Raw genomic sequence first — 5,875 nt, 5'->3', positions numbered from 1 at the left:
CTTTTGTGCCACAGCATTGTAGATTGTTCGGAGATCTTTGAGAAGAGACACGTAACTTGTTCGGGAAGATTGCTATTCATGTCAATGATATAGGCATTCCCATCCCTTTTAGATTTTACAAGGATCCACTCATATGGGATGACAAAACATGGCTTGAGAATCATGCATTCCTTGTCAGTGAAATGCGTAGAATAGCCTTTGTCACAAATCTGAGTGACACTTAACAAATTATGTTTCAACTTGGGAGCGAAAATTAACATTTTTGAAACTTAAAACTCCATTTGAGATAGTTCCTCTTTGAGTGATTTTACCGCCTTCTCCACCCGCAAAAGAGATATATCCTCCATTAAATGATTGAATGTTTCGCACTTAGGCGATATCTCCCGTCATATGCCGGGAACAGCTGCTGTCGACGAACCAGGGTCTGACGACATTTCCCCACAATTGTCCCTACAAAATGTGCAGGTTTAATTAGGTTTGGGTATCCAGGTCATGACCTTCCTGGGTAATCCCGATGCCTTTTCAGATTTATCACATTTAGATTTTTCCGATAACACAAATGATGTATTGGGAGTAGGTTTGGGCAGCCATTTATAATTAGGTATTCTAAACATCCAGATTGATTTAGAAATAGAATGTTTATCAGTCTACTTAAAGCCTGTGTGACTTCTACCAGAGTTGGTTGAAGACCCACTGTGGCTTTGTGACGAGTTTGACCTTGGCTTGGCCGTGCTCGGTTTTGGCAAACTGCCTGGAACTTGGTGATGAAAAACCTTTTTATGTCTTTGAAAAGCAACCCGTTTTCTATTCCGTTCATTTGCCTAAACATCATTTCGAGAATGACTTTTAGAGGGCTTTCTATTTAAAGACCTTCCTCTGAACTCGTTCTCTCCTATTGGGAGTTTGAAATGTACAAACATACGATTTTGGCAGTTTCTTGCTATATGACCACCAACACCACAATTAAAACAAATCTGTTTGTTACTGTTATAACTTGTGCTACATTGATCAGATTTGTTTTCCATACTATCACCCCTGCTACTCTCACAAGAACATGAACATGAATTTGGTTGTGAGGCAGGCGAGTGTACATTAGATTGAAAAGCTTGTGATGTTGATGGTTTATCAATAGTATTATCACCCACATTCAAATTATCAACCAAATTGTTCAAACCATACTTTTTTCAAAACATTCAAACTAGTATCAGAAGTTATAAAAACACCATCACAAAAAACATTGTCTTTAGAAATATCATAAAACATATTGTCTTTATTAAAAAATAAAGCTTCAGGTTTAGACTCAATTTTATTTTCAGAAACACATCCTTTAACTTCGTGCTTTGACTGATTTAAGGATTGATCTGCAGGAGAAGTAGAAATGTTAGTACTTTCAACACTAATAAATCCTCCCGAAATAAAACAGGAGGGCTTGCCATAAACCATAAATGATTCATTGTCAATCTCTTATTTGGACAAAGGCTTGGAAACATATGAATGATTGAAGGGAGGGGGTACATGGTTATACCCTAGACCTTTTGATTGATTCCTTTTAAACTGCATGCTTTGGTCTATCATATTTGCAACCACCTCACTTGAGAAGTCATATTTTCTAACATCAAGTTTGGCGGTTTCAAACTTTCCTTTCAAAGAGTCAACTTCAGCCACTAGCTCAACGTTTTGTTTGACTACATAATCATAGTTTTCACATTTATTATTGTAGTCTTCCTGGAGTCTCCTAAAGTCCTTAATTTTCGATTCCAATTGAGCTTTGAGTGGTTTTTTGTCCCTTTCTAAATTGGTACCCTTCATATCTAAGGTCTTCTACGTCTCTTATCAATTTTTCATTAAGTTCACGAATTAAGAATCCTAAGATTTTCTACTTTGCTGCCTAATGTCTCAATTTTGTCATGTAAAGGTTTAACATGGTCAATACAGGCTTGAGAGCATGATGGAAGACTTACCTTGGCTGAATTAGGTTCTTGAGAAGAGGATACCATCAATGCAAACTGCAACTCTTTCATCTCACTTTCAGCTGCCACAATCTATGTTGGTGCATCATCACAGATTTGTGCCAGGTGGGCAGCTTCATGTCCAAACAGGTTCAGTGCTTGCATCTGATCCTCCCAATCAAATGACTGAGTGACCATAGCCTTCTCGTTGTTTATTTGACTACCACTACGATTGTTTCCAACTGTAACCACTGTCCTATCATTATTGAGTCTTTTGTCTGGTTACGGACAATCACGAGCAAAATACCTTGGCTCGTGGCAGTTGAAGCATCATAGCTTGCCTTTGTTGAACCCAACCTTCTTATCAGCATTCATTCCCCAGTTATTCTTCCCAGATTTCTTGGCAAATTGCTTCGCCCTAAAGACTGCCATGGCAATTTGCCAAGTGATGTCCATCTCCTCAACATCTTCAGGGTGAATTCGATCAAGATCATAAAATGATAGTTGATGTGGAAGATCCCCGGCTACAAGCGCATTGTAGCAATTGACGAATCCCGAAGCGAGAGCAAAATTCTCATCGCCCTCCTTTCCTCTTGAAGAGGAGGCTCCAGTTAAGGATGAAGCAGCTTGAGCGGTCACAAATGATTGATTCTGCGAGAGGGGAATGGCAGTGGCAGAGGAAGCCGATGGAGTTTGAGTCTGAGCTTGCGAGGGAGGTAGATTAAAAGATGAACCTGCAAAGGGATGAGAGACAGAGAAAGGATGAAAGAGCATTATTAGAGGAAATGCCAAGATTCGATACGAGTTCACATGGTTCATTTCCCGGTGCTTGTCATCAATATCATATGACTTGATGACAGCCATCACTTCAGCGAGCGAGAGGCGGCTGAGATCTTTAGTTTTCTTAATGACAGCTACATTCATGTCCCAAGATTTTGGGAGAGCATTCAATAGCTTCTTGTTCACTTCAGACTTTGTGTAGAAGATTCCAGCCTGATATTGCCATATTTATACTTATTTTTAGGCAGTATATAAGTACATTTTTATTAATAAATTGATAATATGTGCAAAATAGTGATATTTATGAGTTTAAATTGTTATTTTCAGTCAATACAAAGGATTTTCGAAGAGAGGGACCAGAGGTGACAAAATGGGGAACATGGGAGGCTTGGAAGACAATAAAATAATAATTTCATAATAAGAGCTTAATTCACGACGTGGTGGTGCATCCCACGACGTGGCACGGGTGTTCCAGTAGATAAACATCGCGACGCGGAGGATTTCCTTGAAGGATACGTTTTACTTGGAGCCCACGACGTGGCGCATATGGCCACGACGTGGCGCAGGTTTTTGAGGATTATATAAGTTCTCCTATTATTACGAATAAAGGGACTTTTGGCAGAAGAAAAGGAGTTCCAGGAGACATTTCAGAAGAGAAGAAAGGTCCTGAAAGAGGGATTTCAACACCAAAAGAAGTAAAGTTTTATATTTAGTTGATTATAAACATGTTTTTCATTAGTTTTAGCTGTGCTAGTTTAATTACTATGATGAGCAGCTAAATCTAGCTACTTTTGCTTAGCTAGATGAAGCTTTGAACTTATGAATAGTTATATGTTTATGGATTAATTTGAGTTGGTAAGAGTTGTTTGTGTTTGATTTGTATAACCTAGCATGTTATTATTTGCTTATCTAATTGCTAGATTGCATGTTCTGTGTAGCTTAGTGACTATGAAACTACATGAACTTGTTTACCTAATAATTTAGTGAACATTAAATTGTTAGAGCTAGGATTGACCAATCTTAGTTAGTAATTAGGCTAAATAAATCTTAGTTGTGCTAGAGAACGTAAATTGTGACCGTAATTGCATTTATACAACAAATCTTACATAGCATATTCACATTCATAATTAGTTCTGTGTTTAATTATGTGTGAACATACATGGTTTAACATGAATTAGTTACTTATTGGTAAGATAGAACTAAATTACTAATATAACTAAAACCCAACTTAATAACCCATAATCATTAGCTAGCCATAAGGAAGAAGTGGATTCAACTAAGCAAGAGTGTGTTTTTTTTTATTAATTTGATTAAGTTCATTTGATCTTGCAAAATCAGATAAAACCCCCTTATTAAATTTGTTAATAAATTAGGTTAATTTATTAGTAATTAGGTTAATTAGTAACACCGTTCCCTGTGATCGACACCCGACTTACCTAAGCTATACTGTAATCTGACTAGGTACACTGCCTATAAGTGCATAGTTAGTCTTAGTTTGTTAGGTTATAAATATTAAAATTAGTGGGTACTTTCGTGCACATCAAGTTTTTGGCGCCGTTGCCGGGGAACGGTGCAGATTATTAGCTTATTTAGTTGCATTAGATTAATCGTTTTTTTTTAGGAATAAAATCTGCAGAAAGCTTAATTGGTTATTTATGTTGCTAGCTTATCTTAGTTTAATTATTGTTTTGTTTGTCGCAGAGTTCACGACGTGAGATTTAGTATACTCACGACGTGAAATCTGAGAGTTCATTTTTAGTTTTTCTTATTTTAGTCCAGTTTTAGTTTAGCAAGTTGCAGGAGTTAATGACCAGAGGCTCAAACACACCATTGGTGCCACCACTAGAAGATCTCGAGTCTGCAATTCACAAGAAAAAGACGCCCTTGCAAGAATTGAAGTCAGCCTTCTCTAGGAAGTCAGGAAAGAAGACAGGAGAGTCAAGTTCCTCAACGAAGCACGAGAGCAATCTTGAGCATTTGGATCATTCACCCGTGCAAACCGAGTACGAAAGCGACACCGAGCCAGAATTTGAAGAACACACGAGTAAACCCGAGAACGAGCCAAGGAACGAGATGGCAAATATTGAAGAAATGTCCATGGGAGCTTACAAGAAGCGGATCCGCGAAGATGTGGGTCCCGGATTAGTCCAACCCGCAATACTTGCCAATGCCACATTCGAGCTGAAGGGACACATATTGACTGCGCTGAAGGACATCCCATTTTTCGGGAAAGACCATGAGGATGCTTTTAAGCATCTAGATGAAGTCAATGACATTGCTGATTACTTCAATGTACCAAATGTCAACAGGAACACCGTCCTGCTTAGGATGCTTCCCGTTACTTTCAAAGGAACTGCTAAGGAATGGTTAAAAGCACTCCCACCGGGTACAATCACCACTTGGGCTCAAATGCGTGAGCAATTCCTAGACCAGTTTTGCCCGCCATCCAAGATAGCCAAACTCAAGAAGGCAATAGCCAACTTTGAGCAACAGCCAGGGGAGTCACTGTACGAAGCGTGGGAGCGTTACAAGGGCTTACTCAGAAACTGCCCGCAACATGACCTAAATGTGCAGCAAGAGATGTCAATCTTTTATGATGGGGTCAATGTGATGACAAGACAACTCCTTGATTCTCAAGGACCGTTGACAAGGAAAAATCCAAGGGAAGTCAAGGAGCTACTTGAAGAATTCGCGAAACACTCCCGCGAATACCATAACCCGAGGCAGGATGGAAGCAAAGGCGGTGGAGGAGCCCAAACTGAAGAAATTGCAGCTGTCATGGCCATGCTGAATAACATGGATCGCAGGATAACACAAATGGACCAGTCGATACACGCTATAAGAGTGGGGTGCGAGCGATGCAATGGTCCACACTTGACCAAGGACTGCAACGTGGATGAATTTGGGAACAGAAAAGCTCAAGTGTGCTACTCTAATGGGGATAAGTTTGAAGAGGACTGGAGGAAACCGAAGAAGGAGTGGCTGCCATATGAAGAATATAGGAAGCAAAAAGAAGAGAAGTATAGGCAGACAGGTCGAGGCCTATATCAAAAGGAGCGGCCACCAGCCGAGAAGAAACCCGACCTAGAGACCATTTTAATGAAATTTATGGAAGCATCGGAAAAGCGACACGAGGCCACGGATTC

At 39.5% G+C, this 5,875-nt stretch overlaps 1 non-coding gene across 1 annotated transcript; it reads right to left on the bottom strand.

Moving 5' to 3' along the window:
- Nucleotides 1-5,186: 5,186 nt before the first annotated feature.
- LOC144998982 (small nucleolar RNA R71) lies at nucleotides 5,187-5,293 on the bottom strand. Its single transcript, XR_013660513.1, has one exon. It is a non-coding gene; the product is annotated as a small nucleolar RNA R71 (small nucleolar RNA).
- Between the last annotated feature and the right edge of the window lie 582 nt (nucleotides 5,294-5,875).

This window comes from Lactuca saligna, chromosome 5 (assembly GCF_052625555.1).
Source record: "Lactuca saligna cultivar CGN05327 chromosome 5, ASM5262555v1, whole genome shotgun sequence".
Classification (NCBI taxonomy): Eukaryota; Viridiplantae; Streptophyta; class Magnoliopsida; order Asterales; family Asteraceae; genus Lactuca; species Lactuca saligna.
The sequence above is the reverse complement of the archived record's forward strand: the minus strand, read 5'-3'. Positions and strand labels throughout refer to the sequence as shown.